Raw genomic sequence first — 13,713 nt, forward strand, 5'->3', positions numbered from 1 at the left:
CAAGGCCAAATTCTAAGAGTCATTGCTAGCATGGTCTTGCTTTTTATCTTCCAGTTTGTTTGAGATAAACACTCTAGAAACAGAAAGAACAAAAATAGGAATAAACAAGGTTTCATGCTACATAAGAATTGCTCCTTGGCAATGGATTGGGAAATGCACAGCAATTCTTTATTCCTTTGCGATAAATAGTGTTTATGGCGAGAGATACTGAGTAAAACATACCCAACTAATTTAAGCACTACCATATGCCAGAGAAAGAGAAAAGAGGGAACCAGAGAACTTTGCACAGAAAAATAATTTCTTCATTTCCAGACAGGAGCAACTAGTGACATTTGCTTTTCAAGTAGGTGTCATCCAGATGCCAGCACATGGTCATTCGAAATGGGAATTACAAGAGTTATATTGGAATCCAATATATCTGGAGGGTTTTGCATAAATGAGATTTTAAATAGATAAAGGAACTAATAGCAATATTTATTTACTGAACGTGAGAAACATTCCATACGTTCAACAGATATGACGCTACAAACGTTCTCCTCCATGCTGCATCAAGAGCCCAGGATGGGTTGACTCCTTCCTATGACGTCATTTAGCTGAGTCTGTACTAAGATATAAAAGCCAGCCCCCGGGAGAGACACCAGCTTTTGACTCAGCTCCTTTCAGTCAGTAGCTGTGTCTCTGAAAGCGTTTTTGTTAGATAGCACTCACCAGCGATCTTCGGTACTTTTTTCCTCTCTTCAAGCAGCTCCCAGGAGAGCAGGGCTCTCTCTCTCTCTCTCTCCTCTCTCCTGCAACATTGGAAGCAGCTTTACCAGAGCTCTGTGCAGGCAAGCTGGGCAGCGTCTGCAGACCTCCCCCATGCCTGCAGTTTGGAGTGATCGTAAACACGATCGGCAAACTGATAAGAGCTCAAGCCAGCTGATCATGTAGCTGGTTGCTGTGTTTTTCCCTTGATGACTTCGCTCGGGGCTCTGTATAGCCTAAGGAGCGATTCTTCAATCTTGGAGTCTGTTTTCCTGTAGTCAGCGGCCATCTTGAATTCAAGCCTTCCACCACGAGGTGAGTGGCCATTTTGTAAGCCCGGGGGCCATTTATACCCTAAGGGGCTTAATAGAAAAATTTCTAAACAGCTTCTTTCCAACGCAAGAGCCTTTATTCTACAAATGGAGCAAGATAAGGCTCAGGCAGAGCTTTCCCCCCCGCCCAGTGGAACAGTCTCTTAAGCCCAATAAGAGAAAAAGATGTAGGCAACACACCCAATCAGTCCAGAGGGAGGTGGCTGCTAAAATCAAAGCTAAGGCTCTAGCCCCTAAGAAGGCAACTCAGGCTGAATTGAGGGCAGAGAAGCGCAGACATGCAGCTCTAGAGAGGCAGTTCAACAGAACTATTCAACAGAGGAGAGTGCAACTACAGCATGTTTCAGGTGATACTCGTGGGCCCCAACCAAGCCCTCCCAGGGAGGAGAAGTTATCTATGAGCCTTTCCATCCTCCATCCTGGTCTCCTGAGGCTCTTGCTGTACAGTCAGATCCTCAGGATCTAAGCAGATCTGGGCCTTATTTCCAACAGGCTTCTGTGCCCTATGCTCCTCCCCCTCCCTCCAGGCCTCGAACCTCTCCTCAATCTAGGCCTGAAGCCACCTTCACTCCCACAGCAGTGGGCCTTCAGCCTTCTGCCTCTACCTTTGAGCATAGACCAAGGGATATCCAAGATGTAGTCTCATCAGCCATTAGGCAGGGATTGGCTGAAGGCTTCAAGCAAATTCTTCAACCTCTGTAAAGGGTTCAGGCCCTTCTCCCTTCTCAATCTATAAGTTCCTTGCCTGATTTACACAGGCCTCAGGGCCTCGGGGTCCATTCTTCTCTACCAGAATGGGAGGAGGTTGATGAGGAAGGAAGGCCTTCACCATCTGAACACAGTTACTCTTCTCATTCAGAGTGTGAAGAGGGTGAGATTTTTGACCAAAATCTTTCAGAGGAAGCGGATTCTCGCCCAGAGCAGTCATCCTCTGCATTGGTCTTCAAACCTACTCTCTTCAGACCATTACTCAGCAAGGCCTTGGTCACTGCCAAGCTGTCGCCAGAGGAAGTGGCTCCCGAGCCACAAGGAAATCCCTCTAGCCAAGGGGATTCGCTCTTCTCCAAGCCTGTAGTGCATGCAGAGGTTTTGCCTTCTCCCATTTTGTTCCTGGACATGGTCAAGGAACAGCGCGCTTCTCCTTTGGCAGGTCCTCACCCATCTTCTCTGGATAAGCATTTCTACAATGTCAGCGTAGCTCTGGACAATGCCCTGGCAGTGCCTTCTGTTGACATTCCGGTTCTGGCCTCGTTCTCATCTTCTGGCACTCCCACGGAGCCAGAAGATATCCTGAAACCGGATGATAAATGCTCCGAACAGACCCTCAAGCCCAATCACCAGGCCGCTGCTTGGGCTGTTCGGGCTTCAACAGCAGCATCCTTCTTCACCAGGGCATCCATACGGTGGCTGCGCCAACTCCAGAATAGATTGCCTGCTTCTGACCTTCGGTCTCACCAAGACCTTAATAAGATTATTGCAGCGGTGGAATTCATTGCGGATGCCACTCTCAATTCCGCCAAATTTGCATCCAAGGCCATGGCATCTTCTGTAGCAGCAAGAAGACTTTTATGGCTCCAAAATTGGCAGGCGGAGTCACGTCGAAAATGGAAGCTGCCTTCAGTTCCATTCACAGGCAATAAGCTTTTTGGCGATGCTCTGGAACCTTATCTTATCGAAACCAGAGATAAACGTAAAATTCTCTCTTCCTCTGGGAAGAAAGCCGACTATCGCCCTGCTCCTTATCACCCTCCTGCCTTCCGAGCGGAGACCTCATCTCGCTTCCCCCGGTCTCACAGACTGTACTCCCAACGCCAAGACCAACGGGCAGAAGCATCTGGCAGGCAACAACCTTCTACTGGTAAATGGTCCTTTCAGGGGGAGGGGGTAGTTCCTTCCATCGCTCTAAGTAATCCCTCGTTCTCCCCACCCTTCGGAGGTCACCTAGCCTTCTTTGCCTCCAAATGGGAGGAGTCAACGACGGACGCTTGGGTGCTCAGCACTATTAGGTCAGGGTTACAATTGGACTTCCTAACGCCACCCCCCCCAAAAAAAAACATTTGATCTGTCCTGTCTCTTGGGACATTAACAGGTGAGCCCTCATGAATCAGGCCATTCAGCACCTTCTTGAAATCAGGGCTATTCAACCTGTTCCCCCCTCTCAACAGGGACGTGGGCTTTATTCTCACCTTTTCATCGTTCCCAAAGCCTGAGGGGGGTGGCAAGCCATCCTTGATCTAAAATTTCTCAACCAATTTGTAAAATACAGGCGATTTAAAATGCAGACTCTGCATTCTATTTTAGAGGGAGGGCGACCTCCTCTCTTCCATTGATCTCACTGAGGCTTACCTCCACATCCCAATTTGGCCTCATCATCGCCAGTTTCTCCGTTATCAGAATACCCATTACCAGTATTGAGCACTTCCCTTCGGCCTCTCATCGGCTCCAAGGGTCTTCACAAAGGTTCTGGCAGCATTGATGGCATCTCTGTACTCTATTCCAGTGAGGATCCAATGCTACTTGGACGACATTTTGATTCTATCCTCTTCCATCCATGCGGCCCATCGGGATCTGCAAATTACCCTGTCATGTCTCCAGAGCCACGGATTTTCCATCAACACCAAAAAGAGCCAGCTCTCTCCCACAACCAAGTTGCTACACTTGGGAGCAGTCATCGAGACGATGTTGTGCCAGGTTTTCCTGTCCCCAGCTCGTGGCAAGAGCCTTGAAGACATCATCAGCCAGATCCAGCAACATCAACTTGTCCCCCTGTCGCTGCTGTCCAAACTTCTGGGGAAGATGGTCTCCTGTATTGACATCGTCCCATGGGCTCGGCTCCACTCCCGACCCCTCCAATGGTTCCTGCTTTCCTACCAACGAGCAGGAACCAGCCACTCCTCCATCAAGGTCCCACTCCCGCCACAAATCTGGAGATCTCTCAATTGGTGGCATTCCCCGTCAATCTGGAAGGGACTCCTGTTCAGAGACCCAGACAGGCTAGTGATAACCACCAATGCCAGCTTCCTGGGTTGGGGTTCCCATATGCAGGGCCAGATAGCTCAGGGCATTTGGTCCAGATCAGAGCAGACCCTTCCCATAAATTGGCTAGACCTCAGAGCCATTTTTCTGGCTCTCAAGCATTTCAGGCAATCAGTGACCGACTCTCATGTTCTAGTCCTTACGAACAACAAAGCCGCAAAGGCTCATGTCAACCAGCAAGGGGGGACAAGGTCCAAAGCCCTCATGAGAGAGGCTCTACGGTTGGGGTTATGACAACACCTGTTGTCGATCTCGGCGGACCACATCTCCGGGGTCGACAACTCCCAGGCCGACTGGCTCAGCAGGAGCCTAGTCGACCAGGCAGAATGGTCCATTCCTCCATCTCTATTCAGGGATCTTTCCCTCAGATTCGGAACACCGGAGGTGGATCTCTTCTCCACTCCTCAAAATGCCCAAGTCACCAGATTCTTCACCAGATTTCCTTGCCAGGGAGCGGAGGGGACCAATGCGGTGCAGATGGCCCAAGGGTCTCCTCTACACCTTTCCACCACTTCCCATCATTCTGGCAGTAATTCGGAAGATATTGGAGGAACGTGCGGAGCTCCTCCTCCTGGCACTCTATTGGCCAAGGAGGCCCTGGTTTGCGGACCTGGTCAACCTATCGGTGGCTTCTCCTTGGAGGATTCCAACCCATCTAATCTCCCTTCACCAGGGGGCCCTGCTCCACCCAGAGCCCCAGTGGTTCAAGCTGACCATGTGGCACTTGAGCGGCAGTAGCTAGAGGAGGCTGATCTTCCAGAAAGGGTCATCCTCACTATCCTGGCATCTCACAAACCTTCTACAAGGCGCATCTATGATGCCACCTGGAAAGCTTTTTCCCGATGGTGCCTCGGGGAGGGTCTTTCTCCTGCTTCAGCCCAGTTGGCAGAAGTTCTTAGCTTCCTTCAGCATGGGCTGGAGAAAGGTTTGGCCCCCAACACCTTACGCAGGCAGGTTGCGGCCCTCTCCTTGGTCCTTTCATGGGGTTCGCTTCCTTCCTTATCCCATCACACTTCAGTCAGGAGGTTTTTGAAAGGGGCTTCCAACCTGCACCCGCCGGTGGTTCACAGCTATCGTTCTTGGGACCTTCATATGGTCCTTAATGCCCTTACAAAGCCTCCCTTTGAACCCCTTAGAACAGTGTCTCTCCGTTTCCTGACTCTGAAGGTAGTGTTCCTTGTTCTCATCACTTCTGCCAGGAGGGTTTCTGAGCTTGCTGCGCTTTCCATCAGACAGGACCTTTGTTCCTTTCACGATGATAAGGTTGTTCTTCGTCTGGACCCCTCATTTATTCCGAAGGTTAACACCTGGTTTCACAGGTCCCAGGACATTGTTTTGCTTGACTTCTGTCCTCTCCCGCACCATGACTTAGAGCGGCAGTGGCACACGCTAGATGTAAGAAGGGCTCTTAGAATATACGTTAAGCGCACTTCCTCCTTCAGGAAGTCGGAAGCCATGCTTGTTTCCTTTTTCCCTTCTCACTTGGGGCACAAGGCCTCTTCTCCTACTATTAGCAGGTAGGTCAGGTCTTGCATTGAGCAGGCCTACAAAGCTGCGGTCCTTCTGGTTCCCCGAGGTCTGACGGCGCACTCTACCAGAAGCGCAGCCACTTCTGCTGCCTGGGCGACCCAAGCATCCTTGGAGATTTGTCGTGCGGCCACGTGGACATCCCCATCTCCTTTCATCAGACACTACCGTCTGGATGCCTTTGCCTTGGCGACTGCAGCCTTCGGCAGACGGGTGCTTCAACAAGTGGTTCCACAGTCGGTGTGATGAGCCGGACAAAAACCCACCTGTGGACATGCAAGCTTTGGTATGTTCCATCCTGGGCTCTCAATGCAGCATGGAGGAGAATGGGCGTTGGTAGAAGTTATCATGAACACCCTTTCTATCTATGCTGCAAGAGAGCCCAGCCCCTCCCTTGATTCATCCGGAGAGGGTAAGACATATTTCTGTATTTATTTTGGGCTTTCAGACACACCTTTCAGTCTGTCAAGTATCTTCGCCAAAGCTGGGGTCTCTCCCGGGGGCTGGCTTTTATATTTTAGTGCAGATTCAGCTAAATGACATCATAGGAAGGAGTCAACCCATCCTGGGCTCTCTCGCAGCATAGATAGAAAGGGTGTTCGCGGTAACTTCTACCAACGCCCATTCAAATTCTTCCTGACTTTTCAGACTTTACATCTGGCAGAACCTATCAGTCACCGTTATTTTATTTTATTTTGTATTTATTTTATTTTGTCAAGCGATTATAACAGGTATAAGTGTAAACATAGTTATGAATACATGAAATTGATACATATAAGAAAAAAAGAAGAAACAATGGGACAGGGATGGTAGGTACCTTGGTGTACTTATGCACGCCCCCTACAGATCTCTTAGGAAAGGGGTGAGGTCAATAGTAGACAGTCTAAGGTTAAAGTTTTTGGGGTTTGAGGAAGAAACCACAGAGTCAGGTAGAGAATTCCAGACATTGACCACTCTGTTGCTGAAGTTCTTATATTCTTTATATTAAGTTCTTATATTCAGAACACTTCCTCTATGCCAGGGATCCCCAACCTTTTTGACGCCGCGGCCCGGTACCGGCATCAGCTGGGCGCCGCAGCCCGGTACCGGCATCAACTGGGCGCCGCCATCTTTTGACGAAAAAGTGCTTCCGGTGACCTCACCGGAAGCACTTTTCGTCAAAAGATGGCGGCGCATGCGCTTCGGTGAGCTTTTGGGTAGAAATGGCTTTCTACCGGAAAAGCTCACGAGCTTATAAGCCCATCATTTTTGATGAAAAAGTGCTTCCGGTGAGCTTTCTACCCGGAAAAGCTCTCCGGAAGCACTTTTTACAAAAGATGGCGGCGCCAGCAACCAGCGGCCCGGTAAGAGTTGTTCCGCGGACCGGTATCGGTCCGCGGACCGGCGGTTGGGGACCCCTGCTCTATGCAGAAAAGAACAAAAGGAAGAGAAACTCTATTGGTAGCTCATGTGAAGATTTTTTTTACACTAGCCAATAATTCCAAATATTTTAATGAGAGCAATAACAAAATTATATTCTACTTCACAGAAATCCTCTAGAAATATACTGTTATTTTGGGGTGATGGGGGACTTAGAAGCATCAAGAAATGGTTTTTCTATTCAAGTTATGTTGACTTGAGTTGTTTCCAATTTTCAGAAATCCCTTGAATTTCATCTCTACATGTCTCCTACACTGGGGACACCCCCCCTTGAGTCCACTAAAAAGCAAATTAAATTTTACAAACCTGATGTTTATCCACATGTTTCTGCATTAGCAAAAGATGACAGTTCCAGATCTTACTACTGTATCAGCCATTTCTATCTAGAAATTTAGTTCAAAAGTTGCTTGAAGCACAACAGGCTTAATTTATATAATTGTGAAAAGTTTTTAAAAATCATTTTGGAAAGGTGAAATTTGGAAACAGGAGGCACAGATGCTTAACTTCCATTTCTAAACAACTCATCTCCCTGCTGGAAATCTAAGTATTTGCTCCAAATACTCTAGAAAAGCAAGTTAAATTAGACATCGGTGTTTGTCTTACGGTCATCACTAGGACTGTCTATAATTTGATGTTGCTGAATGGAAGCAAATTTTTAGAAGCAAAGAGTACATAATCCATCAGTTTAATAATTATCTCAATACAAATACCTGCACAAATTATTTTTTCAGGACATGTAACCTGCTTCTGATTTGTGCATTTGTTGGGTAGAAAGTCACTATGTAAAATTCATCTAGCACATAACCTCATTAATGGTTAAAAAATCATCCATCCCCACTGCAAGTTTCTCAATGTTTGTCTATAATGCTGGCATAACTTGTCTATTTAATTTCATCATACTGATCCAAGATCAGTACAAAGCTTTTATTGTTGATGAAGTGAGTTCTATGATGCATGCCAGCCAACATTAATTAAAGTTAATCTGCCAAAGAAACCCCCCATACAATCAGTAAGCCACGCTTGAGCAGAAATTGGCCACTATTGTTCACTTTGCTTTAATTATGAATTTATTTATTGTTTGTTAGATTTATATCTGAACTTTTCTCTTTTGAACCAAGGCAGCAACCATAGTGATACCTCCTTCAATGTTTTCATGTTGACCTAAGAAAAAAAAAATCACTGACCTAAAGTCAATTAGTGAACTTCCATGGCTGAGAATGGACTTGAATCTAGATCTCTCTAACCTAAGATTTTTTATCACTAGATCAGTGTTGGTGAACCTTTTTGGCACCAAGTGCCAAAAGGGGAGCACGTGTAGACACACGGGGGAACACCAGAAACCGGAAGAACAGCTCTCCAGCACACGCATGTGGGACTGTAAGAAACTGGAAGAACAGTTCCATGGCACACATGCACACGCTGGGAAGCTGATCTTCCAGTTTCCACTGTGCGCATGCGCACCAGCCACCTGAACTTCCGGTTTCTGGCGCGCATGCACACGTGAAGACCAGCTGGCCAACACGCATATGCGTACTGGAAACCGGAAGATCAGTTTCCCGGCAGGCGCACCGGGACCGGGGAGCTGCTCTTCCAGTTTCCAGCTCTCCCAAAGACCAGCTGGCCAGTGCGCATGTGCACACAGAACCCGGAAGAACAACAGGAGACAGCTGGCGTGCCATCAGATAGCTTTGCGTGCCACTTCCGGTATGCCATCACGGCACTAGATCATATTAGATCAATGCAACAAGAAATAAGCTTCTCTATACCTATTTATATGGTACATAGTGATGTTCAATGCATTTCAGGTGAGTATCCAGGACTTTCTGATGTTAACATATGTCAAGTTTCATGGTATGATCCTGTACAAGATGGTTCTTCAACTTCAGTATTCTATCTATAGTATGAGAGTCACAGGGACTTATATTGCCCTCTAGATCTATATGAAATGATCCGCTTTAGAAATCCAAGAGTCTTCTACTAAAAACTTAGCACTGTCTTCAGGGCTTTAAGGAAGGAAGGGGAGAAATTTCACTGCACAAGCAAAAACCTATTTGTACAATGAAGAAAAGATGCCATAAGATGCCATACTTTAATCAATAAATTGTGTTACATTTTTATAATTTCTCCCAAAGTCTTATGGCTCTTTCTGAGTTAGGAGTTGTAACCTGAGACACAGCACTTCTTTCTCTGAAGAGAAAAGGGTGTGTGTGTGAATTTGCTCCTTCCAGCATCCAAACAGGTTTTTTAAAGTTTACGTTGGAGAGAAAGAGAGAGAGAGAGAGAGAAAGAGAGAGAGAGAATGAGAATGAGAATGAGAATTCAGGTAATCTGATTAGCTATATCTCTGTTTTGGTGGCTCAGATTAGCATTGCATATTCACTCCTGGCTTCAACATTACTTTGCTTTATCGCAAAATTCAAATTTTACTTTTGGGAGTCCAAATTAATCTTGTTTTTACTGCCTCCTGGTATCAAAATCAAACAATGTCATTTTGCTGGGACTCCAGATGCTTCTTCTTCCAGGAATCAAGATTAATATCTTCCTACTATTCTGCCTGTCCTGTACAAATAGTCTACAAAAGCAGATAGATCAACTCCACAAAGCATCCACACAAAGTCTTTTTTATTGGTTCATCAGGCATCCTGTCAACTCACATTTATGACAAGGTTCTTCTTAATGTCCAATCCTTCGCATATCCAAATTGTGGTGTAGGAAGATAATAAAGTCTCAACCCCATGATGATTGAAGAAGCCGCATGGTACGGTGGCTTCAGCCAAGAGTGAGGGAGCCTCCCCGAACCCAACAAGGGTCAATTTATTGACCAATCAGGATTACAGATGTGACCACATGACATGGACTAAATTTCCCAGGATACCTTAACTACATTTACCATGATGCATTCCCTTAAGGGGACAGCTCACAAATCCTAACTAACTATCCCAAATCCCATTAACTCTAAACTGTCTGGACAGCACACTACTACAAATGTTAATTATCATTCTGAAAAGTATATTTAAGAATGTTAATTATTATGTTGTTTTCCTATTATTTTTTAAAGGTAATTTCATTTTCATTTGTATTTACTACTTGTTGAGTGCAATGTTGTAGAGCAGTTGTGTTAATGTATAGCAACAAAAATCAGGAGGAATCTGATAATATTTTTCCCAGCTAACATATTTTCATGAATGAACATTTATGTCTTTTAATAAAATTTGTTAATCAGAAAAGGTGCTATCTGATGTCTGATTTGTTTATCTCCTTTGAAAAATCTTTCATCTTTTTTCCACATAAAATAAAATGGTCATTTCACTATAATCCTCCTGATATTTATGGTACAAGAATATATAAAACTGAAATGTTTGACTTCGGAACATAGCAACTGAAAACCTAGGACCAATATGTCCATCAAACTTCATCTCAAGTTCTATGCAAAAAAAAAAAAAGAGCAGCTGATTTTTTTATCTGTTACTGGATCTTATCCCAGTACTGCCTTCTTATAATATAAGCATGTCATTCTTAAAATAGTGTGTTACAAAAATAATCTAGCAAACTGGGAATATTTTCCTAAATAGAAAACTACTTATGATAGCACATGTGAACCAAAGTTTTGTTCTTGATAGGACTTTTGTGTGTATATAAAGAGCCCAGTGCAATAGGGATAGAATATTGTGTGGATATTTTTAAAGGAGAACAAATAAAGATAGTTGATTAATATCCTTAAGATACCAATGTTTGTCTTTTTCAGCTGAAAGTACAGTTTATAGGTATTGTGGAATTTCCCTTAGGATGTAAATTGCTAATAATTTCAGATTGTAGGTATCCTCCCAGCTATAATTCCATAATCTTGTCTCCAAAATACTTCATTACACATACCCAGTGCCCTATTCTTTCCAAAATTAGAGATTAGTCCATACAATCAAAATTATGTACATACTTAAATTCATTGTTATGGGTTAACTGCTTTTTAACTGTAGAATAAGGAAGATGACCTTGATGGAAATATGCAGAAGCTATTACCTATGCAAAAAGGACTGATGCATTTTTTAAGTCCAGAACACAGTCAAATAACATTCAGGAGTGCTGAGACAGACACAGATCTAATTCACTGAATTGTAAGGAGTAGGTGGCACATAGCACATCAGTCTTGCAAGATTCTGTTATTATAGCCAACTTCAGTAAAAGTAATTGTACCTTTCCCATGGAGTTGATGGTTATGATCTGGTGCACCTTGCTGGGCTGACATTAATAATCCACTTTGGCTCCTGTTTAGTAACCCATGGGATTGAATGAATTTAATTCCTCAAGTCAATTAATCTAAAATTGACACTGGACTTTCTTCCAAGTATTCAGCATCATAGTGTCAATTCACCATCTCTATGCATAGGTTCAATAATGAATTTGCCTATAACAGGATAAGGTTGTGGTCCCGTTACCTATTTTTCTCTCCAAGCTTCTTAGTGTGCAGTTCTTGGGTGGCTTGATTACTCGTTGTCTTGAATATTTAATACAACAGTAGTCTTCTAAGGAGAAGAATGGCACAGCCGTCTATTCGCTTTTTAATAAAAAGTTGGAGGGACTTTAAGAGACTAGTTCAATACAGCTCTTAATCTACTTTAGGAATAGCAATCATAGCCATAATGGGGAACTGGAACGTTTCCAATTATACCTGAAACATTTAACTGAAATTTCCCTTTAGAATACTCTGCTATGAATTCTTATGCTGTCAAATCAACAGGCAGTCACATTTTCCTAAGGAAATCCTTTAACTTTTTGCACGCTGATGGCGCTGAAGAGTCACACTGAAAATTTGAGGAGATCCAGTGACAAACTAAAAGGCTTTACAGTATAGTCATTGTTTTGTGACGAGATAAAATAATCAGGTCTAATTTAAAAGTATTTAAAACATGTTAAATTGGTATGTCAGAGGCCACAGAATCAAGTGTATCCTTTTTATTACAAAAAGGATTGTGGTTCAGTGGTTTTTATTGAGCAAAGCTTGTTTAAAGCTATTATGTTCCATTATAGCAACCTTAATTGTGATTATTGTGAAGCAAGGATTGCGAGGCTAAAGAAGTCTGAAGAAGAAGGTGAAGTCTGGCTAAACACCTCAGGGATATCTCTGAAATGACTCCAGAAAGAAAAGAGCACGTTTTACTCTGGAAGCAACCCACTGATTTCCATTTGTTTTGCTCCAGAATAAGTATGAGCTCATTAGCATGTAATCCATAAAAAGGTCATGCTTAATTCCAGGAGAAGTGTAGGATATTGTTCCTCAGTGCAGTAGTAAGATCATTTAAAATTCTTAATTTAACCATTTAACAAGGTGACCATTCCCACTCTTCTCTTCTCTGCTGTTTGGACAGTGATGTACGTGACTTCATTCATGGGATAAACACCTCTACTGCCTTAGCTCCTGCATTCAACCCATGTTTCTATCTTGAAGGCATCAGTAATCTGGTTTATTCAGAATAAAATCCCCATGAAAGTTATTTTGTTTTAGTGAACTTACTTAGGATAAACTAATGCCTCAAACAGCTTTCTCAGACTTGGTAGGTCGATCTAACCGCAGTTTCCACAATTTTAAGCCAGATGATTCCAGCCTGTAAATGGTGAAAGCAATCATCCATCTTTTCTATCACTATTTAAATATAAATTAATATTTTTAAAAATGCATGATAAAATAATGGATTGATCAATAAATATTAATATGTATTTAGATAAATTTAAATTGGTTGGCTTTAAAAGCAGACAGGTGAACGTTTATGTCTTTTTTTCAAGATAGCTGCAATTAAATCTTTGGACATACTTTCATCTTTATTAGAAACCACAGTTTGGGGAGGAATTTTTAAATGATTTTTCTGATACCCACATACTGCAGTGGAACTAAAAGAGGGACAAGAAAAGCAGGCTTTTTCCATAACTGCAAAGGACTTGACATGTAAACTCAAAGGCAAGACTTTCTTAAATGGCTCTTTTGCACAGCCTCCCCCAAACAGTAGACAAAATTGCATTGTTTACAAAAATTTATTAATACAAACTTTACACACTTTAAAATAACATTGCTCAAAGTCCCAGCGGAGACCATGAGTGCTTATAATCGTATTTTTTTTTATTCTTGCCGCAGTGCTTTTGTGATACTCAAGCTGCTACACAGAAAAAGGAGAGGAAAAAAATAGATATATAGATATAGATATAAATATTTCCAAAAGACTGACATCTAACCTCAGTGATCACTGGATTTCCAAAAGGGGATCCACTGGATTTAAGGCTCTTGGCGGTAGCTATTTTACAAACAGGCGATCACTGGCCGGATAGAAAAACGTACCCCGGCGGACTGGCTGCAACCAATTTGCTCTCTGACCGCCGGGGCGAAGCTGATCGCCACAAGCAAGTCAAAGGCAGAGCCCGCGAGGTCGCCCTCTCCGCACCAAGCACGTGACGCGCGCGCGCACACAACAACACTTACACACAACCATACATTTTTTTAAAGGGCGAGGGGGGCGGGGGACAAGTTCTGCTCGCTGTTTTTTTTTCTTCAGCGAAGCGGCTCAAGAAATTCAACCCAAAAGGGAAAATGGGGTCGGAGGGGGGGTAGAAAAGAAAAAAAATGAAAGAAAGAAAGGCAAGCGGATATCTTGCAGCATTGTAGGGCCAC

The sequence above is a fragment of the Notechis scutatus genome, chromosome 3 (genome assembly GCF_049901735.1).
Source record: "Notechis scutatus isolate UNSWTSFEM ecotype Mainland chromosome 3, rNotScu1.2, whole genome shotgun sequence".
NCBI lineage: Eukaryota > Metazoa > Chordata > Lepidosauria > Squamata > Elapidae > Notechis > Notechis scutatus.